The sequence below is a fragment of the Rhinatrema bivittatum genome, chromosome 1 (genome assembly GCF_901001135.1).
Source record: "Rhinatrema bivittatum chromosome 1, aRhiBiv1.1, whole genome shotgun sequence".
NCBI lineage: Eukaryota > Metazoa > Chordata > Amphibia > Gymnophiona > Rhinatrematidae > Rhinatrema > Rhinatrema bivittatum.
Window position 1 is genome coordinate 704,210,282 of NC_042615.1, and position 17,000 is coordinate 704,227,281.

At 43.8% G+C, this 17,000-nt stretch overlaps 1 long non-coding RNA gene across 1 annotated transcript in view; it reads left to right on the plus strand.

Moving 5' to 3' along the window:
* The first annotated feature begins 2,159 nt into the window (after window positions 1–2,159).
* LOC115082021 overlaps window positions 2,160–17,000 on the plus strand; it is a 37,940-nt gene continuing 23,099 nt past the window's right edge. Inside the window, exon 1 of the long non-coding RNA XR_003854058.1 lies at window positions 2,160–2,329. This is a non-coding gene — a long non-coding RNA (uncharacterized LOC115082021). The remainder of the gene's footprint in view (window positions 2,330–17,000) is intronic.

Genomic DNA, 17,000 nt, shown 5'->3' on the forward strand with positions numbered 1-17,000 from the left:
GAGAGAGAGAGAGAGAGAGAGAGAGAGAGAGAGAGAGAGAGAGAGAGAGAGAGAGAGACTTACTATAGTGCCTATGCCCTACATAGGTATTTTAACCCCTATGGGAGGGCCACCTACTAACTCGGGGTGGGGATTAGGTATGAGCGTCGGGGGTTGGGGGCCACTTTCGCATTCCACATGAGACCTACGGACAGAACAGTGGTCTCTAGTGCAGATTTGCTGGCCGTCGGAGTGAGGACGCTCACTCCAAGCGGAGATTTGGCCAACATTCTCTCCACCTAGCATGTTGTTGCCCAGGTAGAGTGTCCATCAAGCTAGGTAGAGAGAACGTTGCCCAAACCACTTCTTGGAGTGAGCGTCCTCACTCCGACAGCCAGCAAATCTGCACTAGAGACCACTGTTCTGTCCGTAGGTCTCATGTGGAATGCGAAAGTGGCCCCCAACCCCCGACGCTCATACCTAATCCCCACCCCGAGTTAGTAGGTGGCCCTCCCATAGGGGTTAAAATACCTATGTAGGGCATAGGCACCATAGTAAGTCTCTCTCTCTCTCTCTCTCTCTCTCTCTCTCTCTCTCTCTCTCTCTCTCTCTCTCTCTCTCTCTCTCTCTCTCTCTCTCTCTCTCTCTCTCTCTCTCAACTATGGTGGTAATGAGGCCCTTTGTGTGGCCGGATAACTGGCTACTTATTTGGATATTTTCAAAAACAATATCTGGGTAAATAGCACTTTGAAATTAGCAAAACAAATTAGACATGAAGGGGCTTGGGGCCTGCTCTCCATCCACCTCCCCTTGAAATGGCATCTTTGCCCCTGTCGGGCCTTGCACTCCCCACTCCACAACTCCTCCAATTCAAAAAAAAAGTTATTTCAATGTGTGCAGGTCGTGCCACCTCCCCAAACACAATTCTCCTGTTCTTATAAAAAGGAAATGGTGATCCCACCCCAAACCCTACGAGCACCCACTAGTTGTGAATAAGTAGTAGACCAGCTACCCCCTACCTCCACCCAGACCTTCTCCCGTTCCCCAGAAACTTACAATTCCCTGCCGGGAACAACTGAGCTTCCAGAGCAGTTTCTGACAGAAGATGCGCTGGAAAGATAAGTTACTCCTAGTTTATGCTAGTTTTGTTTTATTTCAAAGTGCTACTTACCCAGATATCTTTTGAAGGTATCAGGATAAGGAGTGAGTTATCCGGCCACACAAGGTCGAATAGCTTTAGATCTGCTCTGAAGCAGGTCTAAACTTATCTGTCTAAATCAGATGGATTAGTCTGAGCATAGGCACTTATCTGTCTAATTTAGACACATAAGTAGCTCCTCCTAGTTACACCTATTCCCCACCACTGAGTTATCCATCTAAATATTTAGCCAGATGAGTGATTTATCCAGCTAAGAGGCAGCCGCTCAAGCTAGCCTGATATCCAGTGGCTGCTACTTAGCCAGATAAGTAGGATTTTTCCGGCTAAGTAGTTTTGAATATTGGGCTCCCCATGTCGAGCTGACTGTATTTTTTAAATCCATTGTAACGGCACTGTCTCTTCACTAGTCTGATGAAGACAGCATTGCTGTCAAAAGCAATTTACAGATGTATTGAGTTAGACCCATAAAAATGTATTATCTACACTTGGTTTTTTTCACTTTTATTTCCACATAATTCATTTGGAAATAAGTGCCTTTTGTATGGAAATAAGTCCTGGCAAGAACAAATGCCAGTCAGCAGATAGACACTCTCTCTCTCTCTCTCCCTCCATCTCTCACCCTCACCCTCACTTGATGTTTGCTGTGGGTGAATCATGTCTCTAGGGAGTTCTTCATTCTGCGCCCCACCTGGAACTACTCTGACTCAAGCACTAAGAATATTTATAACTTGCTTAAAATATCCCGATTAGCTTTCAAGATAAAATGAAGATGAACAGAAAAGCAAGTTAAATCAGATTTGACTAAACTAAGAGTTTAACATTAAAGAATGGGGAATGTCCCCATGATGTGTCTTCTCAAAATGGGAGGGACCAGAGGCAGGGGGAATTTACTGAAGACTTGAGAGTTAAGGCAGGGGCTGTGCACGAGCAAACCTTCTCTCAAAGCTCAGGCTGCAAAAAACAAGAAGCTGCTCTGCCTTCAGGGATCTGATTAGTCAAGCAAACAGCTCTCAGCTTTGAAAATGGATCTATTATACTTGGCAAATCTTGAACTTTAAAAATAGTTGTATTGTACAAGCCCAGAGCAGTACAATTTAACTCCCAGTCAAACAAGAGAAATGCTGAAAGCATACAAACTGTGAACAAGAGGATAACAGTTTTTCCTGTCTAGCTGTGGAGGATTAGAATAAGGTAAGTCTAGAAAGTAAAGTCATTGTTGATAAAGAATAGCATTTAATACTTACTAGAACACAATATATTATATGGAAATTATGACTCACTTAGGCATCTATACCTTTTGTTTGCATTTACATTATAATCCCTTAGAAATGAAATATTTATCAGAAAACATTTTCAGTATTATCCTAATGTCACAATGTTCTCTAGATGTCACAGATCGGAGCTAGAGAGTCAGCGCTTTATAATTTTGTGTAATTATCATTTTGAATTTCCTTCCTACTATGTTGCTTTTGTGACCTCTGCATGAGACATGCATAATAGTGGCGGGCAGATAAAATATTGTATTCCTGTGTCAATGGTTTTATTCTTAAATAAAAGTGGTGAAAAACAGGTTGTGGCACACCCACATACAAAACCAAAGCTTCTGCTAAATATAATGCAAGAGTACTTTCGACGAAAAAGGTATGCTGAAGCTCCTAACAGCACAGCAAATAAACACCAGACATGCCTCTTAAAAGCGGTTTTCTAATCCAGAAAGGATTAAGACTAGATGTAGGAATTAAGAGCCATGGTAGCATTAGTGTTGCAAGGAACACATTGGGAGGTAACAGTAGACAAGCTGTAATAGCATGACCTGAGACTGTCCCTTTCTTAATTTTGCTGAAGTGCTACTATACTGGACTTTTTTTTTTTTTTTATTAGCATCAATTACAAATTCACATTAGCACTAAGAAAATCAAAGAGAGAAACAGTACCAGAGTATCATCCAGTGATGATAGTGTAGTTGACCAGGATTGTTATTGGTTTTGTTTTTTTGGGGTTTTTTTGACAAACATTTATCTTCCACAGAGGATGGATGTTACGTAAGTGTAATAAATTATTGGTGTACCTTCTTCCTGTATTGAACCATTCTACAAACCTTATCACGCCAAAGCAGATGCCCTCCACTAGAATTTCTTGGGTGCGGCAGCAGAAAAATCTCCAACAATCCTGAGCACTGCTGCTTGTGGCTTTGCCCAGCTTTTTAACATGTACCTCATTGCTAACTTATTCTTTGCCAGTAATAGCAGGCTATGTCAGGAGCAGCTGCAGTAGCACCATCAAGGCCATGTTTTGCTGCTCTGTGCTCCCCTACCCATGTAGATTCCAATGGCATCTTGCATGGCCTTCTCTTTATTTTCCAAAAATAACTTTACGAGTGTCCAAACACCGCTTATAGGGGTCCAGTGTGGCAGGGTCAGAGTAAGGCTATCAGATTTCTGTGAGCGGATCTGGGACGCTTGTTCCCCATAAGTTCTTGGAGGAGAAGTCCATTACCTGCTATTAAGTTGACTTAGAAAATAGCCACTGCTATTACTAGCAACAGTAGCATGGAATAGACTTAGTTTTTGGGTACTTGCCAGGTTCTTATGGCCTTGATGGCCACTGTTGGAAACAGGATGCTGGGCTTGATGGACCCTTGGTCTGACCCAGTATGGCATGTTCTTATGTTCATAGTGCCAGTAGTGAACAATTAGTTCATTGGTGGGGAGGGAAAGGAGGAGTTGTCTGGTGGACTGGTGTTCCCATGGAAAATTGAGGTAATTACCCTCCAAAAATACCTTCAAGCATATTTTTTAAGTTTTGTTACCACAAAAATATTTCAGACCAGTACAAAATCCTCAGGGCTGCATACAAGAGAATTAATTAGGTACCAGGAAATTCAAATTGACCAACAAAATCCAGTTCTTATTAACACACAAATTCTGTGTGGGAGACATGCCTAGGTCACAGACTTTGAACTAGGTCCTAGGATATCTAACACTGCTGAGCTATTTATTTATTTATTTATGGGCGGATTTTAAAAATCCGGCGCACGTAAACCCCAGGATTTGTGCGCATGGAATCAATTTTCAAACAGGCCTGGCCACGCACATAATCCCTGGTTCGCAAATAAGGGCCGGGCCCAGGGAAAGGCGCAGTCCGTGGGACGGGGAGGGGTGGGGCTGGTGCGGGGAAGCACATGCCGGCACCCTGCCACCGCGCGCACGGCACCCTGCCACCACCCTGTTCAGGAGCAAAAGGTAAAAAAAAAAAAATTGGGGGTGGGGAGGTTAGGTAGAGAAGTAGGGAAGTCCTTAATTGGAGCAGACTGGGAGGGAACTGGGGAAGGCCAGGATGCGTCGCTGCATGAAATTTGCAGAAGTCTACCCCCCCCTTGCGCGTGCCGCCCACACATACGCGCGGATTTCAAAATCCTGCATGCTTGTGTGCGCGGCCCAACGATTTAATAACATGCGCGTGCATGTTATAAAATCAGCACGTCTATGTGTGTGCACCAGGAAGCATGCGCATATGGATGCACACGTGCTTCTTTAAAAATCTACCCCTTATTTCATTTCTATGCCATCAATCTTTATTCAGTAATAACGGTGTACAATTATACAATAAAAGAAAACATAAAACAGAAGATTTCATAGTCGAAACAAATAAAATGATAATGAAAAAAAATTATAAAATGAATAAAATAATAAAAATAAAATAAAATAATTCAATAAAAAATGTTTTACCAGTATTTCTGCATAAATTTCTACCATGTACCTTATTCCAAGCCTGACTAGCTCAGTCGGTAAAGCATAAGACTCTTAATCTCAGGGTCATGGGTTCAAGCCCCATGTTCAGTAAGGGGTATTTACTTTTATGAGACTTTGAGGTGGCAGGCAGTGAGGCAGCTTTGTCTCTGTAGACAGAAGGCCATGAGTTTGAATCCCACTGAGGGAGGGAGGTTGAAAGTTGGTACTAGTCAAGTTTTTTGTTGTGTGACCGTGGCTCCAGCTGTCAGAGGGCTGAGTTCTTTCCTCCGAGGGCTGTGGGTTTGATCCTGGGATGGGGGGAGGGAAACAAGAAGTTGGTACTAGTCAAGCTTTTAATAGACTTAGTTTTTGGGTACTTGCCAGGTTCTTGTAGCCTGGATTGGCCACTGTTGGAAGCAGGATGCTGGGCTTGATGGACCCTTGGTCTGACCCAGTATGGCATTTTCTTATGTTCTTATGTCCAAATGAGCATTCAACATTCATATGCTTGCTTGAAGAGCCATGTTTTTAAGTTCTTCTTAAAAATCACAAAATCCTAATATTCTCTATCAAGCAATAAACATTTCCAACTTTTGTGTCTCTAGCTTGATTTTCTTGTTCAGTATGCCCTGTTTTTCTTATTCTCTGGTCTTGTCTCTGTTCTTTTATTTTTATTATTTTTCTCTCTCACTGGTGTCCTTTTTTTTCTTTTCTGTTTCAATTCTCTCTATTCTTTCTTTGCCTCTTTCATTCAAAGTGGATATTTTAATACTTCCTCTTCCTTTTTTCTCTTTTTGCTTCCTTTTTTTGACCAATCTTGGAGCACTGAGGTTGGATGCTGGTTCCCATGGCCTTTCTTCTGGATCATAATCTCTCCAATCAACTAAATAATGGAGCTTGTCCCTTACCAATTTAAAATTGAGAATATCATTCACGTCAAACTCGATATTGAAATCTACTGTAATCCTGGTTATCCATTAGAATTTTCTTAATAGTCCTGCTAAGAATCAAGGGTTTAAGTAGGGATACATGAAATGCATTATGCATGCAGAGAGATGGAGGCAGCTTGAGTTGATAGGTTACCGGGTTGATTTGCTTCAGTACTTGGTAGGGTCTAATAAATTTAGGTGTGAATTTAATGGAGGGTTCTTTGAGATAAATGAACCTTGTACTAAGCCAAACTTAGTACAAGGTACTAAGAAATTAGAAGAAATTGTGGAGCTGACTTGTACCTCTTGATAGCATAGTGTTTGTAGCAATTGGTAGCCTTTGTATGAAGGGTTTGGGTCTTCCAGATTTCCTGCAGGTTGCACAAGAATTGTTCTGCTGCTGGAGTCTGCAAGGATAGATGAAGGGGAAATGTTATCTTAGAGTGCCTGCCAAAAACTATATGGAATGGGGAGAAGCATAATTGTAGTAGAATTCTGCCCATGGTAGTAACCGAGTCCAAACATTTTGCTGGACTGAGACATAGATTCTGAGGAAATCTTTGAGAATTTGATTAACTTTTTCTATCTAGCAATTGGACTGGGGTTGGTAGGCCGAGGTGAAATCCAAAACTATATTCAAGCTCTTATAGATGCCATGCCAGAAACTAGAGGTGAATTGCACCCATCAGTCACTCATAATGTGCTCTGGGAGTCCATGAAGTCTGAAAATATTTTGTAAGAAGTATTGGACGAGGATCAGTGCAGTGGGCAGTGTCTTGAAGGAAACAAAGTAGGCCATATTAGAAAAATGGTTGACGACCACCCAGATGCCTGTGCATCTCGCAGTGGAGGGTAAGTCGATAATAAAGTCCATTGAGATATGAGTCCAGGGTTTTTTGGGTACTGGCAGTGATTGAAGAGACCCCAAGGATGTTGGTGGGTGGTCTTCTTTTGGGCACAGTTCTCACATGAAGATATGTATAGTCTGATGTCTCTAATCAAGTTGAGCCACCAATAGTGGCAGGAGATGAGATTCACAGTCTTGTGTATGCCTTGATGGCTGGCTATGTTAGAACGCTGCCTCGGAGAAGTTTGGGTACCATGATCTTTCCTAGAGGAATGGTAACAGTCACCAAAGGAGTGGTAGCAACTACTTTAGCCAAATCAATGTTATCTAGTGTGTCTGGAATTGTATCCATCAGGTCAAAGCCCTGAGAAGGCATGGACCCTGGTATTTTGTTCCAGCGGTTGGTAGATGAGCCAAAAATCAAAATACACAAAGAATAGAGACCATCTAGCCTGGTGAGGGTTGAGCCTCCTGGCAGTTTGTAGGTACAAGAGATTCTTGTGATCAGAAAAAAATGGTAAATGGGTGGGCAGCATCCTTTAAAAGGTTTGACCATTTATCTAGAGGTAATTTTACAACAAGTAATTATTTAATTGCATATGCCATAATTCCTTTCAGTGGGCGAAAACTTCTTGGGAAAAAATGCACAGGGTTAATGTTTACCATTGGGAGCAGCCACACCCAGAGAGGAAGCATCTACCTCCAGATAGAAGGGCCAGATATGTCCAGCCGGTGTAAGACTGGAGCATATGAGAGGGTGGACTTCAGGCGATTTATTTATTTAGTTATGAATAAAGAGTGTGAATAAATGTTTGGATCATAGACATTGCAGAAAATAACCTGTTTACCATACATTATTCCCTCCACCAATATATAATGACCATTTAGGTCTTGTGTAGTCTTATGTGCCACAAAAGTTAAAGATTTGCCCAATAAAATTACCATCCCTGCATTCCTGGAGACAGAGGACACATGAAAAACATGTCCCAGCTACTGATAATTCAATTCTCATGCTCTGTAGGAGTCAGCTTAGTTTATTGTATCATTGTAACGTTAACTTTCAATCTGTGTAATGCTTGCAATACTTTGTAATGGTTAATAGGTGAAGTAATACCCAAAAGATTCCAGGTAATACAGCACACCTCTCTAACCATAATCCACTAAGAAATGTATCATTGTCTCAATGAAAATATACCAGCAAAACTTAGAAATCATGGCTCCCCAGACTAGGCCACAACACCAATGCACACAATTGTCCCTATGTGCAAACCAGTCATGATTAACATATAGTCATGAATTAGCTAGAATAACCCTAACACTATGTTTAGTTTCATAGCCATCCATATTCTTCCCCCTTCCAAACCCCCACCCAAATCCTCCCAATCCCCTCACCATTGAATCTCTAATAAATATCCCATATGCAACCAATTTACCCAAACTTGAGTATATGGGAGCCCCCAACCTCTCATGTAAATAACAAATAAACTATACCAGTGACCAGATGGAAATAAAGATTTGCACCATATTTGAAAATTATAACTGTAAGAACAAGTAGAATTTAGTAGCTCACAACCAGTCAAGATAGACTATCATGAGAAAAACTGGACATGGAAGCTGCTATAGATTGAGAAGTAAACACAATAATACAAAATCTGATATTACATAGAGCTCATGTCCAATCTCTTAATAAAGGTATATTGCGACCGTCATATAGTGCCACTGACTGCTTGCGGCTTATAGGTGAAGCCCATGAAGCACTGGGGCTTTCAAATCATAGGTCGCTTATACCAGAGTTCATGTATTCTCCAATAAGGAGCTATAGCAACATCAGAGGAATGCACCACACATGAAAGTTATAACGTGCACTTATCTCTGGAAAAAATCCACAAGTATAGCAATATCTTATGCAGTCCTGAAGTCCGTCGATTGCTGCCTCCGGCCTCCGGCCTCCTGCTATCTTCGGGCGTCGGGCCGTACAGCCCGCCGATCTTCCTGTGGGGGGGGGGGGGGGGAGGGAGGAAGCGGACGTTGTGCGCTGCGCTTCCGCTACCCCCCCCCCCCCCCGACAGGAAGTTCGGACGCCCGAAGATAGCAGGAGGCCGGTGGCAGCAGGAGAGGCAGCTGATCTTCCTGCTCTGGGGGAGAAAGCGGAAGGGAAAGGAGAGAGCAGCATGAGCCTCCTGCGATCGATGGAATTCTTCCTTCTTGGCCTGCGGGGGCTGGAGGAGCAGCTACCGTTTGTGCTGGGGGGGGGGGGGAGAGGAAGTGAGTGACAGAAAGAGAGAGAAGCAGCCAGCCAGCCTGTGTGTAAGTGAGAGAATGTGTGTGATTGAGAGCCTGTGTGTAAGTGAGATAATTTATTTGATCGAGAGTATGTGTGTGATTGAGAGAAACTGGTCAGAGAGCTGATGTATGTGTATATGTGAGAGACAATGAAAGTGACTGCTCAAGGAGATGACTGATGTGTATGTGAGAGTGTGAGACAGTCAGGGATGTGTGTGTGTGAGAGAGAGAGAGAGAGAGAAAAAGCATGGAAGTGAGAAATCTGGGTATGTGAGAAAGCATGGGAGTAAGAAGCCTGGTGTTGTGGGGGTGTATGTGAAAGAAAGCATGGGAGTGAGAAGCCTGATTATGTGAGAGAGAGCATGGGAGTGGGAAGCCTGGGTGTGTGCATGTATATGAGAGAGACTGGTTGGTAAGGTGACGGTGTGACTGGTGTGTATGTGAATGTGAGAGAGAGAATGTGATTCAGGGAATGAGAAGCCTGTGCACGTGGAGAGCGAGCATGGAAATGAGAGAGAGACTGGGTGTGTGTGTGTGTAACAGAGAAAGTGATTATGGGAATGAGAAGCCTGTGCATGTGAAGAGAGTGAGCATGGGAGTGAGAACCTGGGTGTGTGTGAGACACAGCATGGGAGGGAGAAGCCTGTGTATGTAAGACAGAACATGGAAGTGGGAAGCCTGTGTGTGTGTGTATGCATGAGAGAGATCAGGTGACGGGTGTGTGAGAGAGAGAGAGAGAGAGAAAGTGATTATGGGAATGAGAAGCCTGTGCAGGTGAAGAGTGGGCATGGGAGTGAGAAACCTGTGTGTGTGTGAGACACAGCATGGGAGTGAGAAACCTGTATATCTGAAAGAGAACATGAGAGTGGGAAGCCTATGTGTGTGTGTATATGCATGAGAGAGATCAGGTGACTGGTGTGTGTTTGCGTGTATGTGAGAGAGAGAAAGAAAGTGATTATGGGAATAAGAAGCCTGTACATGTGAAGAGTGAGCATGGGAGTGAGAAAGCTGGGAGTGTGTGAGATACAGCATGGGAGTGAGAAGCCTGTATATCTGAAAGAGAACATGGGAGTGGGAAGCCTGTGTGTGTATGCATGAGAGAGATCAGGTGACTGGTGTGTGTGTATGTGGGAGAGAAAGAAAGTGATTATGGGAATGAGAAGCCTGTGCATGTGGAGAGAACAAGCATGGGAGTGAGAGACTGGTGAGTGTATGTGAGAAAGAGAAAGTGATTATGAGAGTGAGAAGCCCATATATGTAAGTGGAACACGGGAGTGGGAAGCCTGTGTGTGTGTGTATGGCATGAGAGAAACTGTTCAGGAAGGTGACTGGTGTGTTTGTCAAAGACTGGGAGATGATTGGTGTGTGAGAGACAGAAACTGGTCATGGGGGCATGACTGGTATGGTGTGTGTGTGTGTGAGAGACATGGGCCCTAAGGAAGAGGACCATGAGTATAGAGCTTAGCCACTACTGCTGCTTCTGGTGTGTGCTACAGCCTGCATGGAAGAGGAGTAGGAAAGCTGCTGGAGGGGGTAAGTAAAGGTGGCTTTTTAAGTTTATTTTTCTTGATTGACTGCTATTTTAATTATTTAATATTATGTGATGTGTCTGCTTTTTTTGAAATATTTTATTGGTGTTTGGAGAATTTTTAATAGTTTTTATGAGTTTTTAATTGTTGGATGTTATTCTGTTCATAGTTGTTGTGAAACATTTATTCTGCTTATTAGTATAGTTTTACAATTATTTCTGTGTGGGGATCTATAGCTGCTTGCTAGTTCTGTTTTCCTAATAAGAGGTGTATTGGTTTTTAGGGCCTGATTTAATATTTGTAGTGTTGCCTTTTCATAGATAGGGTTGCTCCTGTTTGAGTGTATTCCATAATACAGGTGTAACTGTGTGTGGATTAGTTTATGTGCATTACTACAGATCCTGGGAGTATGTTAGGTCGGTTCTGTGTCTGTTACAGAGATATTTTACTAGCATGTAAGTGTTTTATCAGTCTTATTTGTTGCGTTTTCTCAAGAGGACATGCATTGGTGGTAAACTGCTGTCTTTTCATAAGTAGGGCTATTGAGCCTGAAAGTAGAAGGAGTTTGAGTTGCTGTTACTGAGATGACACCAGAACCAGAATATCTTTTTTGTAGAGTGAGTTGAACGGGGAATGTCATAATTCTGCTTTACATCCATTATTGTGGATCAGGGGGGTTCCCGTGGATGCAAACTGTACATTTACATCTAGCCCTGTGACGATCATGGGTCAGTGTGTCACGCATGTGAGAACCATCTGTCAGGTGTGTCCCGACAGAAAAAAGGTTGAGAACCACTGGTCTAGCTTACCTTTAAGGCTTTTCGCTAAGGATTTCACTGCTGCCACCTCCTCTCCAAGGCAGATGTCTGGTCCTCAGTATGGGAGACTTACACCTCTAAAGCCCTCATCTTGGAAGATAAAGCTGCCAGTGCTGTGTTCATTTCATCGACTTTAGCATAAATTTTATCCAGTTTCTGATCCAGTGCCTCTGTAAATTCTACTGTCACCTCATGCACCAGGGCCTCCTGCTCCGGAAGCGCTGAAGAGTCCTGTATTGCATCAGCCATTTTACGTTGAATGAGCTGCGTCTTATATTTTTCTGTTTTGGCTGATTTCATGGACTGATTTCATGGCTGATTTCATGGACTGAAAATCAGTCCAATCTACACTCTTGAGTCTTATAGGCAAAGCGATTACCCGATGCACTTCAAAAAATGATTTTGGATGCTGAAATTAAGAAAGGGAGGAGGGGGACCCCGAAGCGAAACTACACATGTCCTCCCCCTCTCAAGACATCACCAGAGGTCATTTATTTATTTACTTATTTATTTAAAAGCATTTATTTCTCAAGTTCTCCAAAGTTTCGGGTGGGCTACATGAAAAACATACATAATAGTCATGACACAACAATAACAAATAACAAGATACTGCTAAAAAATTGTTGTGATTCTGGGACTGCAGGAGATGCTACCACAGGAAGAAGCTCTATTCTTGAAAAGTCTGTCTGAATAAATAGGTTTTCAGGGCTTTCCTAAACTCTTTTGGGTCTGTCACAGATCTGATAGAGAGAGGGAGTGAATTCCAGACAGCGGAGCCAATGATAGAGAAAGCCCTTTCGTGTGTCATGGACAGACGGGCGTTTTGCCTCTGGGACTTCAAGTAGGAATCAATTTCATGATCTAAGTTTCTGATGGGGACATAAAAGTGTAGAATTGAACTAATCCATGGGCTGGTAACATTATTGAGGAGGTTGTGAACTATGACTTCCAGGAACATAGGCAGGAACATAGCAAACAGGCAGGCAGACAAGCAGGTACAGAAGGCAGAATCAAGAGCAATGAAAACACTTTGGCATTGGAATCTACAATAGGACCTGTTGCTGAGGCACTGGTCTATTGCACTGAGCTTCCTTATATGGCTGGGAGATGCTGATGTCATCAGTGGGCGCCACAGGAAGTCCCAGCTGCTGGGCCTATAAGAGTAGAAGCAGCTGGCTTGTCATAAGTCAGGTCCATAGAATGCAGCATGTTGTTGGGAGCCATGCTGAAATGGAAGGTAAGGAGAGTTCCCTGACAGGGTCCAAGGTGGGCGGAGCATTACATCAGGTTCAACAAAGAGCATCTGGATAATCTACAAGACTTCTGGAAAAATGAGTGAAAAATTGAAGTTTTTGGTCACAATAACAAATGTTAGTTTAGCAAAAATCAAACACTGCCTTCCAAAGTAAGAACCTCATACTGATTGTCAAATATGGTGGCGGAGGTATCATGGTGTCAGGCTGCTTTGCTTCATCAGCACCTAGATGGCTTAACATTATTGATGGAACCTGAATTCCTCTTTATATCAGACAATTATACAGGAAAATATTAGGTCATCTATCAGTGAGCTGAATCTGAATCAAAAGTGGGTCATGCAGTAAGACAATGACTCTAAATATTCAAGTAAATGTACTACAAGATGGCAGAGAAAGAAGAGATGTTGAGGCCAATATTCAGAAGCTATTTAGACAGGTAACTGAAAAGTTATCCATTTAAATGGCAAAGCGGCAATATTTGAAGCCATATGCAGCTAAATTCTAGCCACAGTGGGGCGGATTTTAAAAGCCCTGCTCGCGTAAATCCGCCCAGATTTACGCGAGCAGGGCCTTGTGCGCCGGCGCGCCTATTTTCCATAGGCCCGCCAGCGCGCACAGAGCCCCGGGACTCGCGTAAGTCCCGGGGTTTTTCGAGGGGGGCGTGTCGGGGGCGTGTCAGGGATGGGGCCGATCGGCACAGCGTTTTGGGGGCGGGACGTGGCGTTTCAGGGGCGGGCCCGGGGGGCGTGGTTTCGGGCCGGGGCTGTCCGGGGGCATGGTCACGCCCTCCGGAACCGCCCCCGGGTTGCGTCTCGGCCCGCTGGCGCGCGTGGATTTACTTCTCCCTCCGGGAGGCGTAAATCCACCGACAAAGGTAGGGGGGGGTTTAGATAGGACCGGGGGGGTGGGTTAGGTAGAGGAAGGGAGGGGAAGGTGAGGGGAGGGCGAAAGAGAGTTCCCTCCGAGGCCGTTCCGATTTCGGAGCGGCCTCGGAGGGAACGGAGACAGGCTGCGCGGCTTGGCGCGCGCCGGCTGCCCAAAATCGGCAGCCTTGCGCGCGCCGATCCAGGATTTTAGCAGATACGCGCGGCTACGCGCGTATCTACTAAAATCCCGCGTACTTTTGTTTGCGCCTGGTGCGCCAACAAAAGTACGCGAAGGCGCACTTTTTTAAAATCTACCCCATAATGAATTAGGTAGCTAGAATTTAGCCACATAATATGGGGGCAGTCTGGGGGAGGGCAGGAGGCATTTTGGGGCAGACCAGAGTTAGCCACATAAGTTATGCAGCTATCTCCAATATTTGGAGTTAGCCGCTTAACCTATGCGGCTAACTCTGGTTGTGCCGTAGGGCTGTCATAAAGTTAGCTGGATGTATTTATCTGGCTAACTTTAAGATAGCTGGGTATATTCAGCAGTGCAGCTGTGCCACTGAATATCCCAGTTAAGTTATCCAGATAGGTATATCCGGATAACTTAATTAGCCACTCCGTGGCTGAATATGGACCCCTTAGAGTTTTGGATTGGCCAAGTCAGTCCCAACCTAAACCCTATTGAAATGTTGTGGCAAGACCTTAAGTGAGCTGTTCATGCCGCAAACATCATCAAGTTGAAACAGTTCTGTATGAAAGAATGGGCCAGATCTCTTCAAGGGCAATGTAAGAGACTGATTAACAGTTATAGGAAATACTTGGTTGAAGTCACTGCTGCCAAAGGAGATGACACCACTTACTGAATGAAGGGTTCACATATAATCAAAATAGTATCCTTTTGTTTGAGTTATTTATTCAATGGGATTCTCTTTCTCTCTTATCATGGTTTAGATTAGGATTTAATGATGTTTTGAGTATAAACTGTGCTAAAATAAGGACTTAAGAACATAAGAAATGTCATAATGGGTCAGAACAAAGGTCCAACATTTTATTTGCTTTTTTGACTATGGCCATGCACTGGGCCAAGGATTTCAAAGTATTGTCCACAATGATTTCCTGGGTGGTGACACCTAATATAGATCCCAGCATTTTATATCTATATGTAAGAGACCACCTAGGACTTCACTAGCTACATTGTCCCTAGCTTAAGCCCTAGGCTAGGATGCAGGATTTTTCAGAGCATCCCTTACAGACACCTCCCCAGAGGTTTGCCTGGATTAATCAGCCAGCTTCTTAAAAGCAGGCTGTGAACGAGTAGAAGTGTGGGTTTTGCTTTAGTTTTTTATTTGGAGTTTTAAGAGAAGGTATTGTGTGTTTTTGTTTTCCATTTTGGGGCTCCCCCAGCCTGATCCAGGGGAAGGGACTCTGCCCTGGGCAGTACCCCAGGTCTGGAAGGGTTTGTCTTGGTGAGAGTGGAAGAGGAGTTTTTGGAAGAGCTGCTTGTTTTTCTAAGAGCTTTGCTTTTTAGAGCCTGCTTCTGCCTAAGGAGGATTTTCACCCTTGCCTTGAGTGGTCAGGATAAGGTGCTATGATTCCCTCCGACTCAGCTAAGGAGGGACAGCAGTGACCTGACAGAGAAGAGAGAAGCATTTTTGCAGAGAGCTGTGTTCTCATGGTTTTTGGGAGGAATTCTTTTGTCACCAGTTCCTGCCCAGTAATAAGGAGAAGAGATTTTACATTTTGAAAAATTTGGGGGACTTTCTACCATCAGAAGTCCAAGTATTTATTTGCATACAAGGGAGGCAATGCACAAACAGGCCAGGTTTTCAGGATATCCACAAAGAACAAGCATGAGAGAGATTTGCATACAAGGGAGGCAGTGCATGCAGATCTCTCTCATGCATATTCATTGTGGATATCCTGAAAACCTGGCCTGTTTGTAGCTCTCGAGGACTAGAGTTGGCACCTCTGCCCTAAAGCAAGAACATCCTAACCCCTCTGATCCTAGGGCCCTGAAAGTTGAGTCTTCCTCCGAGGAAAGATGCTGGCACCCTGAGGTTTTCAGTGGACTGAGGGGGTTTGAGAAAAGAGAATGACAGAAAGTTGAGAGGAAAGTGGCCCCTGGGACAACAAGGTGCCCCTGCTTTCTGGGAGGTCCCTAAAGAGGGGATTACATATAGTTTAGATTATTCTTCCCTATATGCATCACTTTGCACTTGTCCACCTTAAATTTCATCTGCCATTTAGATGCCCAATCTCCCAGAACATCTTGCAATTCCTCACATTTGTCTCATGATCTGACAGCTTTGAATAAGTCTGTGTTATCTGTGAATATGATCATTTCAATCAATATACCCTTTTCCAGATAATTTATAAATACAGTATATTAAAAAGCACTGGTCCTGTACAGATCTCTGGGGTACTCTATTATTTACCTTTCTTCATTCCTACTCTCTGTTTCCTATCCAGCCAGTTACCAATCCACAAGACATTGCCTCATATTCCATGACTTTTTAATTTCCTAATGAGCCTCTTATGAACACATTTGTCAAATGCCTTCTGAAAATCCAGATAAACTATATCAATTGGCTCTCCTTTGTCCTAAAAAAAAAAATCTAACAAATTTGTTAGGCAAGGGCTAGGGGATTCACCAACATTTCTAAGCTCTGAAAAGCACATATAGCCCAATATCTAACATGTGGAAATAAGGGTACTTTTTCCATTCTATCTGGTCCTGTTAGACAAATGCTTGCTTTTGGGATAATAACATAAAAGGTGTAATCAAAATTACAGATTATTAAGTGTCAAGAGAGTGTACTTGTGCATCCTGGACAGTGTAAAGTGCATTACATTGGGTGAATCACACTTTATGCTATTTCTCTGGAAAGTACATCTCATAGCTAAAAAAGAAAAAGGAAACAGCATAAGCACTGGCAAGTTAGATGTAAATCATTGATAAGGAAGCAGAGGCAGAATTTGATAAGAAGCTTGCTATGGCGGCAAAAACTCATAATTACAATTTTTTCAGGTACATTTGAGGCAAAAAGCCTGTGAGGAAGTCAGTTGGACCATTAGATGAACTAGGGGTAAAGGGGGCACTAAGGGTAGACAAGGCCATATCAGAGAAATTATTTAATTCTTTGCTTTGATCTTTAAAGGTCAGAGCTGGGAGATCTGTGCATGTCTTGGGTGGGCATGTGCCATGCGGATTTTAAGAAGCACCTGAGTACGCACGTATCTCCCGGTGTTGCGGTCTCCACCGCTTTCCCCCTTGTTGCTGTACTCAGGGCTCACCTCCGATGCCGGGAACGCCGCTCCCGCAGCTCTGCTGGGCCTTTGGGGCGTCCGCCATTACTGGATCATCTCGCTGCTGCCACGCGCGCGCGCGCGCGAGGACGCGCATTATGGACGCACCGTCACCGGAAGTCTGGCCCTGCCTGGACTAACTACGCCACGCCCCAAGCCTGATTTAACCGGCGTTCATCTGCCTTCTCATTGCCTTGCAACGAGGGTCACTACTGTTAGTAGTTCTTAGTTGCGCTTCTGCTGTTCTGCTTCCCGGTTGACCTCAGCTTGTTCCTGACTCCGCTTCTGCCT